The 19,692-nt window shown below is 38.3% G+C and overlaps 1 pseudogene; it reads left to right on the forward strand.

Moving 5' to 3' along the window:
• Nucleotides 1-19,692, forward strand: part of LOC140877560 (uncharacterized) — a 32,188-nt pseudogene that overhangs the window by 5,678 nt on the left and 6,818 nt on the right.

Raw genomic sequence — 19,692 nt, forward strand, 5'->3', positions numbered from 1 at the left:
AATTTGACATGGAAATCAAGGACAAAAGAGGGACGGAAAATCGAGTCGCTGACCACTTAAGCCGTCTAGTTCATATCGACGAGGAGCTGAGCTTGCGTGAAGAATTTCCTGATGAACAATTGTTTTCAGCAAGTGCCGAATTACCCTGATACGCAAATATTTTCAATTATTTAGTTACTAAAGGGTTTCCCTCTGAATTCTCCAGGAACAAAAGGACAAGGCGAGAAGCGATTCCAAGTATTATGTGTGGGATGATCCATACTTGTGAAAACACTGCGCTGATCAAGTTATATGTCGATGTATACCTGCGAGTGAGGTAATCCCTATTCTCACATTTTGTCATTCTCATGCAAGTGGTGACCATTTTGGAGCAAAAAGGACAGAGAGAAAGGTGTTGGATTGCGGATTTTTCTGGCCATCCTTATTTCGAGACGCTTACGTCTTTTGTAAGTCGTGCGCTCACTGCCAGAAGACAGGTAATATCTCCTAGCGTAAGGAGATGCCTCAACAACCTATTTTAGTTTGTGAAATATTTGATGTTTGGGGCATCGAATTCATGGGACCTTTTCCAAGTTCATATGGATTTATATATATATATATTACTTGTTGTTGACTATGTTTCGAAATCGGTGGAAGAAAAGGCCACCCGTACTGATGATTCTAAAATTGTTGCAGAGTTTATCAAGCACAATCTTTTCTCTAGGTTTGGGATTCCACGAGCCATTATCAGTGATAGAGGAACATACTTCTGCAACTGAACTGTGGCCAGTCTGCTGAAAAAGTACCATGTGACGCACAGGATCTCCACTGCATACCATCCGCAATCCAATGGTCAATCTGAGGTTTCAAATAGGGAGATCAAGTCCATCCTAGAAAAGACCGTGAATCCTACAAGAAAGGACTGGAGCGTGCGCCTGGATGATGCTTTATGGGCTTATTGAACCGCTTTCAAGACGCCGATTGGAATGTCCCCATATCGGCTGTTTTTTGGAAAACCATGCCATCTGCCAGTAGAATTAGAGCATAGAGCCTACTGGACTATCAAAAACTTTAACATGCAGAAGGATGAGAGTGGCGAGAAGCTACAATTGCAAGAATTAGAAGAGATCCGCAATGATGCTTATACCAGTTCAAAGATCTACAAAGACAAGACAAGACAAGACAAAGACATTCCATGACAAAATGATTTCTAGACGGGAATTTGAAGTCGGTCAGAAAGTTTTACTCTATCACTCACGACTTCGGTTATTTCCAGGTAAGTTGCGTTTACGTTGGAATGGTCCGTTTGTTGTAACTAATGTTTTTCCCCATGGTGCAGTCAAAATTCAAAGCTTGGACACATCCAAAACATTCAAGGTCAATGGCCACCGGCTTAAACACTACTATGAAGGAGTCCAAGAAAATGTAGGAGGGGACGAGCATGATATCACTCTAGATGCTCTGCCATTTGTCGAGTAATTCGCAGCATTCAGTCAAGCCAACGACCGTAAACAAAGGCGCTGACTGGGAGGCAACCCAGTGTTTCTATTCCTTTTGTTTTTATTTCGTCTTAGTTTTCTGTTTGTTTGCTTTGTTTTTATTTGGGTTTTTAAAATTTTGAAAAATTACAAAAAGTTTCACTAAAGGAATTCCACGCTCGATCCTACGTACTCATCGGATCGAGCGCGCGTTTTTTCCTCAACTCTCTTCCCCGGAAATTTTATTGGGCACGCTCGATCCTGCAAACTCATGGGATTGAGCTCGCGGAAATCCCAAATTCTCTGCCCCTGCTTTTAAGTTGCGCACTAGATCCTGCGTACTCATAGGATCGAGCGCGCTCCCCTGTGCATGATTTATTACCTTCTTTTTCTTTTCCCCTCTTCCTCCCTCATATTTCCCTCGGCCCCCTAGAACCCTAAACCCCCAAATTTTGAATTCTCTCAAATTTCACCAATTATTCTTCATCTTTTGCAGGCATCATTCCACGGCTTGGAATCATCATCCCTTCTCTCATCTCCACTTCCTCATCGCCATATTTTGCTAAGGAACGCCGGAAATTTCGGTGCACACAACGTGTTCGACGAATTGCCCCTATCACTTTTTCTGGCAATTTTTGCGACACCATGGCTCCAAAACGCAATCGAGAGATAGGCAAATCTTCTCTCCAGGGAACAAGGGCTCCACCCGCTTCACTAAACCTCGCCGGCCGATTCGTCAACCAAACGGCTCGGGATAGGTATGATCATGCTAAACAACATCGCTCCCTTATTACTGAGAGGGGTTTTGATCTTGAAGCTAACGAAAGCAAGGTGGCTGTCCAAATATTGAACCGTGGGTGGAGCACATTCTGCAAGCAGCCTCCCCCGGCCATTGTCCCTATTGTTAGGGAATTTTATGCAAATGCTGCGGAACGGATGGATGGCAAGGCCTTCGTGCGAGGAACTTTGGTTTCTTATACACCCCAGGAGTTGAATAGTCTGCTGGAGATGCCGGATGTCGATGATAGCCTATACCAAAGCATCGCCCTCGCTCAGGATTTACACGAGGTTCTTCTTCAATTGTGCTTTGTCGGGGCTGCCTGGCTGGACCCTGTTACTTTCAAATGCTTTAAGGAGAAATACCTACTTTTGAGTCCGGCCACTTGGTACTCCTTTGTCGCCCACCGTATGATGCCCATCTCCCACACGAGTGAAGTCCACGTTGAGCATTCCGTGCTACTCTAAGCTCTTGATCTTAATTTTCCGGTCAATGTCGGACGAGTGATTCATGATAAGATACAACATTCAATCAATTCTAGGACAACAGGTCTTTTCTTTCCAATGATCATCACACAGCTGTGCCTACGCGCCAGTGTGCAACCTCGACCCGACGAGGAATGGTTGCAACCAAAATGCCCCATTGACAAAGCGGCTATCGATGCCAAATGAGCATAACAGAGAAGCCAATTCATCGTGGAAAACCACTTTGTACCGGTCCACAATCCCGTACGCCCTGTGCCGCTTCCCCGCCGAACTACTGTCACTGTTATGGAGTTGGCCAACTACGCTCAGCACCAAAATGCATTCAATGCAGCTACAACTTCGAATCTTCAGACCTTGGACTAAATTTGTCGCGGCATCTCTGAGAGTCTATGGATCGACCCTACCACGCTTCCACCGGCTGTACCATTCCCACCACCTTTCGAGTTTCCATTTGCCGATCCTCTCCTTCCTCCCGAGCATGAAGAGGAGAACGACGCCAACCGCTAAACTAGGGGAGTCTTGTTTACTTTTCTTTGCATTGCATTCTGTTTACTTTTTGTTCTTTGATTTGTTGGTTGTTTTTTGTTAGTTTTGTTCTCGAGCATTGAGTACAATGCTTAGTTTAAGTGTGTGTGGGGGGGGGGGGGTGTTTTATGCATTCTGTATGCATTCATGCATTTCTTTTGTTTTTATTGCATTGTTGCATTTTGTTCATGTTAGTATCATATCATTGTGTTGCATTAGTATTGAGTTGAGAAAGAAATGGTAGCCTGGCCAATTATGAAGAATTATTTTTGTTGTTCAGCAACTGAATCAAATGCCTTTTTAACCAAAAATTTTGAACTGATGGAACCAAATATACGGTTGCACTCTTATACACTCGGTGAATTATGCTTAAATGTGAAATTTGAAACATACAAACATAGATAAGATTGAGGCATTCTTTGCATGTTTGGGCTTAAAGTTTTTTTTTCGTGAATTATCCTTAGCTTCCCTGTTGAGCTTTCACGTATACATGAGCACATGAGGTGTGTAATTATGAATTTTGTGCAAGATCATCGTTTACTGTTGATGATTTCTCTTTTCTGTACTGAATGAAATTTGTATGAATTGATGGTGAATTGAGACATGTCTAGAACAAGTTCGGACGACCCTCGAGGCGCAATACGCGTAAACTGTTACTTAGGAATAATGTAGACAATTTTTTCTGAATATCGTTTGAGCTTTTCAAGCCACCCACTGAATTATTTATCCCTAGCACCTTGTTTGAGCCTAATTGAAAAACGAGTGGCACGCATGTAAACGTGTGGTAAACCCCTATTCGGCTTTGTTTCAAGGTCCTACAACTACTACCTATAGCCTAAACACTATTTCCTACCTTAAAGGGAGTAAGTTGAATGTCAAATTTATTTTAATGCTCCTACGGTGTTTTGGGAATATGGAATGGTGTGAATTGAAGAAAACAAAATGGGTAGTTTCGAAAAAAAAATGAGGAAAAAAAAGTGGTGAAAAGAAAAAGAAAGAAGAAAAAAATTAGTTGGTGAAAAGCAATAAAAAGTTTGAATATCAATGAAGTGCAAAGAAGTTGAAATCCGAATAAAAAGGAGTGGACTTTAGAAAAAGAGCATAATTTACTCCCTCGTTGAATTCCTTTCCCTTCATTGTAGCCATAAGCCAAGTCTAACATTGCAAGCTAATTAAGACCTATTGACCGAGTCACTGTCGCCCAATATACTAGTGGAGAGGGGTTGCGAGAATCTTGCCTATGGATTGTCAATTGACACTTTCAATGAGTATGAATTTTTGATCGAAACACGCACACACTAGAATTCTTTGCATTTGACCAATTGTGAGTGTGTTGATTTGATTATTCATTCATTTTGATCCTATGATACCTTGAAAAGTTCTCATGATCTATGAATGTGTGAATTGAATTTGGAAGAGAGTGTTTTGATTTTGAGTTGCGGAGTTTATAAGTTTGTGCGTTGAAATTAGTCCGTGTTTTAAAAATTGTCAAAAGAATGTTAGTGAGTTGGATATGGATGGATGTGAAAATTTTGAAAATTGCTGAGGCCGGTGCTCCGTAGTATTTATTGATTCTTGTTTGTCCTGTTTCATTATGTTTTTGCATGACTTGCTCGAGGGCGAGCAAGAATTAAGTGTGGGGGTATTTGATAGTCATATTTTGTTTGCATATTTTAATGTTATTTTATTAGTAGTTTGAACGCATTTATTTGTTTTTGTTCATGTTTTATCTTAGTTTTGTTTTATTTATGCATTTAGCTACATAATCTACTCTCGGGTTTAATGTGTAGGAATTATCAAGTTTTAAGAAGAAATCAGATTTTTGCAAAGTTTCATGCGCTCGATCGGATATACTCATAGGATCGAGCACAACATCTGAAGATTAAACGCAGTAGGTAACATGCGCTCGATCCAAGGAACTCACGCGATCGAGCGCGACCGAGGAAATTCAAAACAGTGGGTTCGTAATTTTTCATGCGCTTGATCCTGCGAACTCATGGGATCGAGCGCGCTAGTCTGTTTGAAGAAGATTTTGTAATTTTGGAAACTCTTTTATTTCGGACTCTAGTTTTTATTAGGCTTTTATTCCATTTTTGGGAGAGGATTATCAAACTTTGACATCTCTCTAAGGCGGCTAGGTTTTGTTCTTACAATTCTCTCGCACGTTTTCTTCCGTTCTTTTGAATTTTTCTTGAGTTTTTGATGAATCGTTGTAGCTAAACTTTTATTATTGGTTGAGGGAGACGAAACCTTGATATAATTTATTCATGAGATTCGATTTTCAGTATTTAATTCTTATTGAGTATCAATAGTTGATCTGCTTTATTTCATGTTTGTATGCGAAATTTTTGGATTGACCATCTTAGGATTTTGCTATGCAAACTACAGCTAAATTAGAATTCAAATCCGTAATTATTTTAATTAACTAATTTGAGAAGCAACTACGTTTGTTATTTTCTGCTGTTGAATTTATTAATTCGTAGGAATAACTATTGATTAGATTAAATACATCCGCTGGTGCATGTGTTGTCTAGATTCGTCAGTTTTACTTGTTTGAATGCTACCTTAGATTTTAATCTAGATTGCTGGAATCCGGGTTAATTTATTGGTAAGGGTTAATTTAGAACGCCGGTGTCTAGTTAACTAAGATTAAGGTGAAACAGGAATTTGATTTCCAATGATGAATATTTGATAGGATTAATTATTTTTAGGAAATCGATGATTGAATGAATGAATATCAAGGGTCTAGTCAACCGATACCAAGGCTTGTATCTTATTGATCTCTCCAGTTAAATTTTCATTCTTGCATGCTAGTGATTATATTTATCTTTAATTGCTTAATTTTTAGTAGTTAATTTCAAAACTCAAAAACTCCCTTTAGTTTATTTAGAACAAATTAAATTTACATTTTTTCATGGGAACGATCCTTACTCACACTACTACATATTCGTGGTTATCTGATTGAGTTGGGTAATTTGGGTGTGACGCGACTTAGCGCTACCAGCCACTCTCTCCTTATCTCTTTGCAATGGCCCAACAAGATCAATCGGGACCCGAGTGGCTAAAATATGCTCATTGGCGTCCCAAATGTCACCATAAATATGACAAAGACTCGTGATAACTGAGGCGTGGACCATACTGATGGTCGTAGATCCCTTAATCGCAGCTATGATCGAGTCTTGAATCACTCGTCCCACATAAATTTTCTTCCAAGTCACAATACAATAGACAAGACTAGCACGAGCTTTGGAAAATTCATAAGTGTGACCGGAGGGAAGCATCCTGGCAACAACAAATTCATGCCAATTATTGGCCTCCCGGTTTAGATATCTCGAATGAAATGTGACCGGAACCCCTCGATTATTGACCTTGCAAGTTGCCTCATTAGATCATAATGTGCGAATCACAGTCTAAGCAGGAAATACCCCGCTCTTGAATTCCCTATATTCATCTCTTGAAAACCCGGGCATGTTATAAAGTGCATTAATGGTTTTCCGATCAAAGGCCACCCAACAACCCCTCACTTTAACTTTATAAACGTTAGGCTTGACCATCAAATTGTCATAAAACTCACGTACAATGGTCATGACTGCATCTGGTGGTGGTTTCACAAAAGCCTCCCAGCCTCTTCTTCTTGCTTCAACTAATGTAGGGGCATCATACTCTGTAACTCTCATGCCCCTCTCCTTATGCATACTCTTTTCAATCAGCTCAGTGTAATAATCAAAGGCCTTGGCATCACAAAAACGCCTTGTATCATAGGATGCCATAGACGAACCTTTTCCTTTTGTTTTTGGAGGCATTTTCAATCACTTCAATACACGCAAAAATATTTCTCTTACAATGTACCACAATCCCACAATTTGCAATTACCAACTCAACAATCAACACACTCACTTAGACAATTCAACAAGCATTTTACACGCCAAAACCCATGGAAATCTGCTTCCTCAGATTTCAGACAACAATTTGAATACCGTATAAGAAAAACCAATCACCTCTTGTATACGGAGCCCACAAGATCAATAAAGCAACAAAAATCTCCGAGTTGATCTGGAATTTAATCGGCCTAGTAAGAACCCTAATCCCCTGAGTTCAAGCGTCGGATGGAGATATGTAAGGCATGATAAATATTCTTTGATGTCGGTATAATTCTCAAGCCACGAACGGTAGTGTGTTAATTTTGGAGGAGATACGCCGCTGGAGCTTGTGAGGAAGAAATAAGAGATAAAAGTGAGAAAGTGAGAGAAGCCAGTTCTTTTTATTCTCAAATGCAAAGTTAGCGCAGACACACTTTAGGAATTGAAGCGCAGATTTCCTCATGTAAAACGTGCAGGTTCTCTTGTTTGAGCGCAGACGCACATATTGAAGGGCGCAGATGCGCATAACCCTGGGATGCATTCGCACAGATGCGTGGTGTTAAGCCTCATGCGCAAATCTTCAAACTAATTGCTAACAAAGACCAGCGCGGGCGCGCTTACAAAGAGAGGCGGGCGAGCATGACGATCGCTCTTCTCCTCATCGACTTATGCCGGTGCGCAAATGAGACGCACGGGCGCGCATGGGTGTCGCTCATGCACAAATATTCAGGGCACAAGCACGCGGGTGCGTAGACTGGATGGGGCATCCGTGCATTAGTCTCGACCCTGACATTCCAAATGCTGAAAATTTTAGAAAATTGGAGAAAATTTGGCTAGAAAATTCATAAGTTTGCACCATGAAATAACTACGTAACAACATTTAGAGAAAAAACTAAAGCAAAAACAAAATAAAATAAAATGAAATTTTTGGGTTGCCTCCCAAACAACGCTTGGTTTATAGTTTTCAGACTGACTGTCACCGGGCTTAGGCGGTTATCACTTTGGTTGGGGTCTTCTTCTTCACCCTCCAAACAAACTCCACAAACCGCTTTTTAAATTTTTCTTTCTTCTTCTAAGTTTTCTTCTTTGGTACGCTCGGCTCTTTCTCCTTTGGCGACTCTACCTCAATGATATATTTGTGATGGCAATCTTGCTTCTTAACTCGCTCAATCATTCAAAATTACTCGATGGGTGAATCAATTGCTTTCTTGAATATGTTAAAAATGACTTTTTCGCCTTCCACACCCATCGACAACTCACCTTTCTTCACATCTATCTTGGCATCAGCAGTAGCTAAGAATGGTCTTCCAAAAATAAATGGAGTGTTCTGATCTTCTTCCATGTTCATAATCACAAAATCGGTCGGAAAGATAAATTTATCCACCTTGATGAGCACATCTTCTACTATACCAAGTGGGTACGTGATGCTTCTATCCGCCAACTGCAGTTTGATCGATGTCGGTTTCATCTCTCCTAGCTCCAAGACCCTGTAAACAGAAAATGTCATCAAATTAATACTGGCCCCTAAATCACATAAAATAGTAGTAATATGAGATCCACCAATAGAACAAGGTATAGTAAAGCTCCCTGGATCCTTCAGCTTTTGTGGTATTTTTTTTTTAGAATGGCACTACACTCTTCAGTAAAGTTTACAACCTCATTCTCTTGCAGCCTCCTTTTCTTGGACTTCACCTCTTTGATAAACTTGCATAATTTGGAATTTGCTCAAAAGCATCAGCAAAAGGGATGTTAATATGTATCTTCTTGAAGATCTCCAAAATCTTTGAGAACTGCTCGTCCAATGTCTTCTTATTGAACCTCTGGGGATATGGAAGCTGTGGCTTAAACATTGGCTTTTCTTCAACACTACTCCTCTTTTTCTCAACAATTATCTCTTCAGCCTCAGAATTTTAAGCTTCCGTCGGCTTGTCACTCTCTTCTTCTCTTCCTTCGGCCCCTAATTCTTTTCCACTCCTCAAGCTGATAGCATTGCATTGCGCCTTTGGATTTACAATGTATTTCTTTGAAACTGGCCTTTATTCTGGTCCTTTAAAGCATTCGCCAGCTTTCCAATTTGAGTATTTATATACTTCATCATGACACTTATATTAACCATATGTGTCTCCAAGCTGTCGTGACAATTTTTAGTTCGCGCCATCCTCTTACAAGATTCAGTGAAAAAAGTGCTTACTACATCTTCCAATGATAGTCTTCCTTCACCTTTATTTGTATTGAACCCTCTGTAGCATCCATAACCTCTTGTACTGAGCTTGTTCAGGAGGTTGCGACTCATCGATGGCTACCGACACACCTGCTGAATCTGCAACACTCACCTTGTTCAATGCAGCCATTTTCTTAGTCAAAGAAGATAACTGAGCAGATATAGAGGTGAGAGGATCCACTGCATATACATCTTTCTTGACTCCCATACGTTCAGACGACCATTGAAAACTATTAATTGTCATCTGCTCAAGCATATCCTAGGCCTGAATTGGATCTTTAGAAAAAATGGTTCCTCCAGCCGTAGAGTCCACTGACATCCCCGTAGGCGTGTTCAAACCATTGTAGAAAAGCTCGATTTGCTCCCAATCTGAAAAATTATGGTTAGGAAAACGTCTCCACAAATCTTTATACCTTTCCCATGTTTTATATAATTGTTCAGAATCCATCTGCCAAAAAGTACTGATCTCGATCTTCAACTGGGTATACTTAGCAGGTGGAAAATATTTCGCAAAAAACTTAACTGCCCTCCTAGCTGCAGTTATTGTAGCCAACTCATCGCCTGATCCCTAAGAGAAAACGAAAACAAACTTAAACGAATTATATCTTCAGGAACACCATTCATCTTTACCGTATCCATAATTTCCAAGAAATTTCTGAGATACAAGTGAGGATCAACAGTAGCGCTCCCATTAAACTGGTTCTGTTGAACCATATTGATCAACACCGAATTTCGCTCGAAATTATTGGCATTTATGGTTCCTCGAGCAATTCCAGAGTAGTGAGCCTGGATAGTAGGCCGGAAGTGATCTCTAATAGGCACCAATGGAGCCTGTTGTGCATTATCTTCAGTCATCCTATTTAGTTCTTCTCACCTTAGTATTCTCAAAGCTCTTGCAGTTCGTTCGATTTCCAGATCAAACAGTAGAGAATTCGTGCTTTGAGATCTTCGCATAAACTACAATTCAGAATAAGTAGAAATAAATGAGTAACAAAAATTAAAATAAAGGAAAACTCTAAATAAAAATCCAGACTAATTGGTAACAAGACTAAAATAAAATTCAAAAAATTACTCCCCGAAAAACGGCGCCAAAAACTTGTTGCGTATTTTTGTGCCCCCAAGTGCACGTTGTCAAGTTTTAATAAAGAGTGAGTAGAGTGTCGATCTCACGAGGAGTAATGTGAAAATTATTTAGTACTTGTAATTAAAATAGTATAAACTTTATATATAAATTTAAATAAATAGTTTTGGTTTTCAACTTAAATAAATTCAAAAAAATTTCGCAAAGCTCGCACACAACTTTATAAAATATCAATGAGGAAAAATGGTCTAGAATTTTTGATTTCACCTGGTTTCGACAACAACTACTTCTAGTTAAATCATTTTCATGAATTCTATTCAATTAATATCCAAGAACAATTAAATTATATGATTTCCCTCTCCCAAGCAACAAATAATGTGTATCAACTAAGATTCAATTCCAATATCCCTATTAAAAATCTAGTCTTAGTGATATGTGTAAAACGATATTCTTCCTAAAGCTCCGTTAACGTTATATACTCTCCCGAGCTATATAAACAATTAACATTGTATTTTTTAATGTCCTATTCAAAATCCCCTCTCCCGATATATGATTTTGAATAAATATAATAATTCAATTAGTGATCAAATAATTGAAAAGACAATCAATACTAGAAAGAACAATTTATCTAAGAGAATTCAATCCAATAAAAATCCAAATTTGTAGAAGAGTGTACACAAGACTACATCAACCTCTAGACTAATAAAATTTAGTTCATAGTAAAAAACTGATAAAAACAAATCATGTTCAAAAATCTAGACATCAATTCAATAATAATAAGTTTGAAAAAAAGAAAACAAATCCGAATATGCGATATCGTGTCTGATCGATCGATCTTTGTCTTTGTTCCAGTTGAAGCTCTTCAGTTGATGCAGATTTTTTCTACAAACTATCACGTTCAAGCTCTCTATTTTTCTTTGATATGTGGCGACTGCCTCCTTATCTTGTGCATAAAATCTCCTTATATATGTGTTCAAGAATCTCACGATCAATCCCTAAATTCTAGACTCCAAACTTTCCAAAACTCTGCTATTTTCCATATATGCGAAGTAGCGCAGATGCGCTTGATATCATGCGCAGAAGCACTTCTTTTGTTTCTTCAATTCCCAGCTATATCGCATATGCGCCTTGTTTGAGGCAAAGATGCGCTTCCTTGATTTCTATTGCACACCCAAATTTACTCTCTTTCTAGCGCAGACTTGTCTTCTTTTAAGCGCAGCTGCGGTTCAAGAATTCCTATGTTCTAATTCTTCTATGCTTCTTCTGTTAATTCCTTCTCTTTTCTTCTAAATTCTTCTCTTTAGTCAACAACTTACAATTAATCCTGCATGCACACAGACAACAACTAAAACACATAAATCTGCTCGAAAAAAAAAAACCAAAGTTCAATTAAAATCATAAACAAATTAAGGCATAAAATGCACTTATCAAGATTTTGGGTTTTCCTCTTGAACGGGAAGTTGAGTTTGAAATAGAGTTAATGACAGGGACTTCAACTATTTTGCGAGCACCGTATTGTCTGGTTCTGTAAGATATGCGTGAGTTGAAGCAACAGTTGCAGGATCGCTTGGACAAGGGAAATATTCGTTCTAGTGTATCTTCGTGGGGAGCTCCTATTCTCTTTGTGAAGAGAAAAGATGGGTCTATGCGAATGTGTATTGATTATAGACAGTCGAACCATGTGACTATCAAGAATAAGTATCCTTTTCCTCATATAGATGACCTATTTGATCAGCTTCAGGGTACTTATGCATATCCCAAGATTGACATGCGATCTGGGTATCATCTGATGCGAGTTAAGGATCAGCATATAGCCAAGAATGCATTCCGGACAAGATGTGGGCATTATGAGTTCTTGGTGATGCCATTTGGGTTGACAAATGCTTCAGCTATATTAATGGATTTGATGAATCTTGTTTTAGGGAGTATTTAAACAAGTTTGTGGTTGTGTTCATCGATGATATTCTGTTGTATTCTCGTAATTTTGATGAGAATGCATATCATTTGAGGCTCATTTTGAAGACTCTTTGAGAGAGGCAACTTTACGCAAAGCTGAGTAATGTGAGTTCTGGATTGATCGCGTGGTGTTCCTTGGACATGTTTTATCTAGCCAGGGAGTTTTAGTTGATCCGGGAAATATTGATGCTGTGTTGAATTGGTCGCGCTCGAAAACGGTGGCTGAGATCCGTAGTTTTCTTGGTCTGGAAGGATATTATCGTCTTTCATCATGAATTTGTCGCAATTTGCTCGACCTTTGATGCAAATTACTCAGAAATGCATAACTTTTGAGTGGTCCTCAGAGTGTGAGGAGATGTTTTGTGAGTTACGACGACGGTTGACTTCTGCGCCTGTGTTCACACTATTGTCTAGTTCTGGAGGGTATGTTGTGTATACGGATGCCTCTCTGCAAGGATTAGGTTGTTTCCTGACTCACAATGCTAATGTGATTGCAAATGTTTCTAGACAATTGAAGATTCACGAAGGGAATTATCTAGTGCATGATCTTGATCTAGCAACTATTGTCTTTTTACTGAAGATTTGGCGTTATTATCTGCATGGCGAGAAATTTGAAATCTTCACTGATCACAAGATTCTCGGGTATTTGTTTACTCAGACATAGTTGAACATGAGATAGAAAAGCTGGATGGATTTACTGAAGTATTATGATTGCGAGATTAAATATCATCCAGGTGCTGCTAATCTTACTGTTGATGCTTTGAGTTGCAAGGTGCGAATATCTGCATTACAGTCTTGTCTTAGCTCCAGTATGATTCAGAATTTTTGCTCTTCAGGATTCACCTTTAAGCATAAGAAGGGAATGGTGAGCATTCAGATGTTTGCAATTCTATTTGAGCCAGCTTTGTATTCTCAGATTCAGGATGCTCAGATGTCTGATCCAAATACTCAGCAATTGGCTAGGCTAGCCAACACTGATAGTACTTCTGGATTCCATTATCAGTCAGACGGTTTTATAAGCTTATTTGGACGTATTGTAGTACCTGAGGATGACACTCTGAGAGAGGAAATTCTATCTCAAGAACATCGTACCAAGTTGAGTGTTCACCCGAGGAGCAATAAGATGTACAAGGATCTTCGAACTTGGTTCTGGTGGAAAGGAATGAAGCGCATTGTTTACCAGTATGTTTCAAGAAGTTTAATGTGTCAATAGGTTAAGGTAGAACATCGACGACCAGGAGGATTTCTTCATATTTTGCCGATTCTGGAGTGGAAATGGTAGTTTATCACGATGGAATTTGTGACTCATTTGCCAGTGTCTTCAAATAATTGTGATGCTATCTGGGCTATGGTTGATCAACTCACTAAGTAAGATAATTTCCTTCCGTATAACCGAGATTACACTTTTGATCGCATGGCTCGCTTGTACATTTAGGATATTGTTCGATTCCATGGAGTACCTGTGAGTATTGTCAGTTATAGAGTCCCCGTGTTTACTTCGAGGTTCTGGGGGAGTTTCCAGCGTGCTTTGGGTACTTCTCTTAGTTTGAGTAGAACATATCACCCAGAGACAGATGTGTAGACAGAGCGTACAATCCATACTCTTGAGGATATGTTACGAGCCTGTACTATGAATTTTGGTCCAGCTTGGCAAGATCATTTGTCATTGATTGAATTCGCGTACAAAACAATTGTCACCGCAGTATTGGTATGTCACCATTTGAAGCGTTGTACGGGCGACGATGTCATACTCCATTGTTTTGGGAAGAAGTTGGATAAAGACAAGTGGAAAGACCAAAGCTAATACAGCAGGTATATAGTTGATCGGATTAAGAGAAGCATTAGAACTGCACAGGACCGACAAGCCAGTTTTTCTAATGCCAAGCGCAGACCTTTGATGTTTTAGGTTGGTGAAAAAGTGTTCTTGAAAGTTTCACCGTTCCGCAGGATTTTGAGATTTGGTCTCAAAGGGAAGCAATCTCCGATATTCATTGGTCCATTCGAGATTTTGGAAAGTGTTGTAGATTTAGCTTACAGACTAGCATTGCCGCCGTATCTGTCTAGCATCCACGACGTGTTTCATGTATCATTATTGCGACAGTATGTGGCAGATTAGTTTGACATTTTACAGTCATCTGAGGTACAGCTGGATACAGATTTGACATATGTCGAAAGACTATTGCGTATTCGGGATCATAAGGATAAGGTGTTGCGGAACAATGTCATTCCTCTCGTCCTAGTTCAGTGGCAGCGCCGAGAAACTGAGGAAGCCACTTGGGAAATAGAGAGCCACAAGCGCTCAGATCATCCTGAGTTGTTTTGGTTGTAATTTTGTTTTGAGTATTGTATCTTGTAAAATATTCAAGTTGTAATACACAAGTGTTTGTTGATGAATGTTTGGAGCTAAATCTCATACGTCACCCCTTTTTCCACCTCGGAAGGTTTCACTCTAGAAGAATTTGTATATTACAACACTTTACAACATCCCACTCCAAAATTAATACTTACACTCACTGTTCTAAATGGAGGTCTAGGCGTCCGCCTAGGCGGTAGGCAGCCCTCGACTGCACCGCCTTGGCTTTAGGCGGCCCCAAGTTGTCTGACGGGCGAGGCGATGACAAGGCGGTCAAGGCGGGCGCTTGGGCGGGTGAGGCAGTCGAGAAATTTTAAATTCTAGTCAAAGGTCAAAGTCAACTAAATTTAAAAATCTAGTCCGAGTTTGCCAATTTTAAAACCCTAGTTATTTTTAAAACACTATCCACTTTCTTTTCTTTTTCACTTTTGCTTCAAGTCTTATCACCATCAACCACTAAGCCCACACGCCACCACCCGCCCGCTCGCCGTCGCCGCCCACTTTCTTTTTTTAAAGATGGCATTATATTTATGAAGCTTTTTTTGTGCATAAAGATTATTTAATTACACATATTACATAAAAAAATTATGACTATTTTTTATTACATTGCATGTCTATACACTACAAGAAAAATGGCAAACGACAACGCTTTTTCCGCGTTGTTATTGTCACGAAAAAGCATTGTCGTAGCCAGTGTTGTGAAAGACCGCGGTCAAAGACAACGCAGAAAAAGCGTTGTCGTTTTGAGCAAAGACAACGCATAATAAGCGTTGTCTTTGCTCAAAACGACAACGCTTTTTCCGCGTTGTCTTTGACCCCGTCTTTCACAACACTGGCTACGACAACGCTTTTTCGTAACCATAACAATGCGGAAAAAGCGTTGTGATATTTAAAAAAGACAACGCTTTTTCCGCGTTGTCTTTTTTAGCAACAAAAACACTTAAAATACCTACGACAACGTATAAAAAGCGTTGTATTTTCTCAAATAAAAAACAAAAAAAATAAAATTTAATTCACAAATTTTCAATATTATAAATCACTCAATATTCAAAATTTTTGAAAATTGAATCTAATATACAGTATTTCAATGTTATAAATTATTCAAATATAACAAAAATAATTCAAATATAACAAATAATCGAATTCTTCATGTTCATCTCGGCCATGTGCGCTATGCTTTCTGCCTCAAACCAGAGTCGGCGATCAGACCAACTCTCAGAATGCTAAATCCATTTGGAGGACTGGGAATGTGCTGAACAATAGGAGCAAACAAGAATAAAATTTCAAAGCCATGGTTATGAATGGCACAATAAATCAAACATCAAAGAAGAAAATTAAAATGAAAACAAATACATAATCCGCATACTGAAAATGTGCTACTTATCATCCGAAAGCTCCAGCCCCGCATCATTTCAAGCAACCTTCTCTTTCTTCCTCCTAATATAGAAATATATATAGCTAAAACATTAATGCAATACATTAACCTTCAAAATTAATGTTACTTTAATCAAAAACTACAAGCAAATCTCTTGTTACACAACTCTACCATCTATTGAAAAACATGTACTTCTACTGGAGATCTAAGACCAATTTGTCGGTCCACCAACATGTGTTTATGCCTTTAAAACTCTAAGCTCTAAAACCCTGCAATCAAGAGTAGATTTATTTCTTGAAGTCACGTGTAGCGTATTATATATGTTGGAAAAAATAGGTGCTGGAAAAACAAGAAGGATAAGGAACAACATGTGCAACATGTGCAGAATTTTATTGCTCATGTGCTGTGGCTTTTACTACTGGACCACAACCTTAATTCATGTTTCTTGATGGAATTTATGCATTTTCTCCTGATTTTGTGGTGTGATTAATTTCAAGACATCACATCATCAACACAATCAATGAATAAAGAACATATTTGAATAGAAAAATATAAATCAAAAAGTAAAAACCAACTCAAATAATTCTGATCCATAATGTAAATTTACAGATGACCCATATAGATTATTAAAGAAAACCCTCTTATCATACAAACAGATGAATATATCCATATTAAAATAGACTTATACTTGTTACGATCATTAAAGATCAAATGGTTGTCATTTGCTACGTCAAATCCAGGAGGGTTTTAAAGGTTCGAAAGTGAAACAAAAATTAATTAGAACTCTGAAAACCATGTATACAATAAAAAAGTAAAAATCTAAAATAATTTCAATCTTATCAGATCAAATAAATAATGAAAAAAAAACAAAACCAAACAAAGAGTTCTCCAAATTTTCTTAAACGAGGCTAAGGCTGTACTATTAGAGTCATGCATGCATGCCTAAAGAGGGTTGGCAGGGGGGGACTGAAGGTCACCTATTTACTAAAATATTTTTATGTATCATAAAGAGACAAAAAATTATGCCACATTAAGTTTTAACAAGGGAGCTTAACATGGCGTTCAGAAACTGTAATGATCATCTTTTCCTTATCATTTTAGTATGGTGGATTAGATTTTAACAACATATTAGATTTTATAGAATGGTGGAATTTACTTAAATTATAAGAAGTGCCATCTGAACAAATAAATGAGCGCCACCGGACATCGTAGCTATATTTTTGTTGAAATGATAATCTAAAATTTTGATTACTGGGAATCAATGAATGAGGACAAGAAGAACATTCAAGGACAACAAACACCTTGAGGAATATCATCAAAAGGAGAGTACTTAAGAATATATTCAAAACAAGACTTCGTTTGAGGATTTCCAAATTCTTAGTAATCCATTTTACATTTGAGAAAGGAGCTGAAAACAACCTAAAGATCGTGTTTCCTAAAAATAAATGTAGCAAATACTCCCACACAAACTGCTAAACAATCAACGGATCTCTATCCCCTAACACTAATGTAAGAATATACCTTGAAAAAAAAATAAGTCTATTTTTCATCATTATTTTCCGCAGCAGATTCCTTTCGACAAGTTCAAGTAAAACGGAACAAAAATTCCAGCACACGAAACTTACCAGAGTACTTGCATGAATGGATGTTGCATAGATTGATAGGTTCCTTGCTGAACTTCACTCCCGCGGTTCCATTTCAAAATTCCTTCACCAAGAAACAGTTTTCTTTTTTACGTCTAAGCCTCCATAAAATGCATTTAGAAGAACTAAAAACTTTAAATCATAACTCACCATCTCGGAGTTGGGCCTGTTGTTCCATAGTCTGCAGCCGAAACTTCAGCTCATTATTCTGGTTGGCCAGACATGCAGAATCTCGCTGAAAGCAAACAGAAACCCGCCCTCGAGAAAAAGTTTAAAACCCTTAAGATTAATATAAAATACATGCATGAATCATGAACTTAGATTGACTCATAATTGCCACAATTCACATCAACTTCCCAAAAATATTTCCTTTACATGCCCTTAAGATTAATATAAAATACATGCATGAATCATGAACTTAAAAAAATATCATCTTCCTTAAAATTATGCCCGTAAATATATATTTAATTCATTTTCCATAAAAATCATACTTATATCAAAATATACATATACATCTATTAAATATATATATTTACGCACTATTTTGTTTGTCACTGGCTAGTTCGAGTTGTTGCCTCTTAACTAAAGCCCTTAAACTCATATTCGTCTGATAACACTTAGATTGACTCATTAACACTTAAACTGACCCAATAATACTTAGACTAGCCCAATCACACTTAAATTGATCCAATTAGACTAATATTGGCCCAATACTTAGTCCAATTTAGAACTTAGCCCAACCAAATAAATTAAACAACTTAGGCCCATTAAAAAATTTAGCTCAATTGTTAAATTAAGCCTCCAATAACTATCTTAAGTCTCATAAGCTTGGCTCAATAAATAAATCAATTTATTTAAGCCCAAATAACACTTTATCCCAAATAAACAACTCAAGCCCAATAAATAAGTTAAACCCAATAAACATTTTAGACTCAATAACTAAATTAATCCCAATGAATAGACTAAACACTTGGACTCTTAAATAAATTACCCAGCCCAAAAATAAAATAATCCAGGCCCAAACCATAACATATGACCCTAATACATTTGACCCGACACGGATAACCCACTTGCCCGAGTTCTACCTAAGCTTCCCGCTAGATAGACCACCCTTACAACCATCCAACTGTTCATCTAGCCTACACTAGTTCAAGAAATCTTAAACCAAGACCCAAAGGGACCTAACCCTGCCATCAACCAGTGAACAACAACTAAGAATTAGACAGGACAAAAAAATCATTCACATTACATAAAAACACGAATGATGCATGAGTTAAAATTTGAACTATCATATCCACATACAAATGCAACAACACAATTTAATCATCAAAAAAGTAAATATACTGATCTAAATGGTGTGAGAAAGGAAGGGTATAACATGTCTTTGCGTTTAAAACGCAAGAAAAACCTATACAGTTGCGGTTGCGCATATCGGGACTCGGAAATCTCATAATTATCCAATTATGGAAGATCAAATCCATAATCTGCTGATTTCTGCCTCTAATTATCCTCAACGGGCTTCCGATCTGCGAAAAATCATATGATGGTCAAAAGTCAACCATGGTCAACTCTGGTCAAACTTTGACAAAATATTATCGAACTTTATTGTGCTCTCACCGCTTAACGATTTTGAATCACGACTCAAAACATGGATATTCAGATCTATCACGTCGAGATGATAAAAAATTTTTAACTCACCGGAGGTTGCCGAAAAATCGAAGAAGGCGGCGACGACGCGGCGGTCCGGCTGCGACGATTGAAACGTGCTCCAAAAATTATGAAATTTGGCAGGCTTGTATCTCTCGACGAGACGATTCCAACCATATAAGCCACGACCGGAATGGTGGTCTAACGCGCCGTAGATCGGTGATTTACAGTCCGATTCCGGCGACTTGGTTTTTGCTCCGATCTGCACAATTTCTGGACCAAAATGCTACCATGAGCTAGGGAAATATTCT

This window comes from Henckelia pumila, chromosome 2 (genome assembly GCF_033568475.1).
Source record: "Henckelia pumila isolate YLH828 chromosome 2, ASM3356847v2, whole genome shotgun sequence".
NCBI lineage: Eukaryota > Viridiplantae > Streptophyta > Magnoliopsida > Lamiales > Gesneriaceae > Henckelia > Henckelia pumila.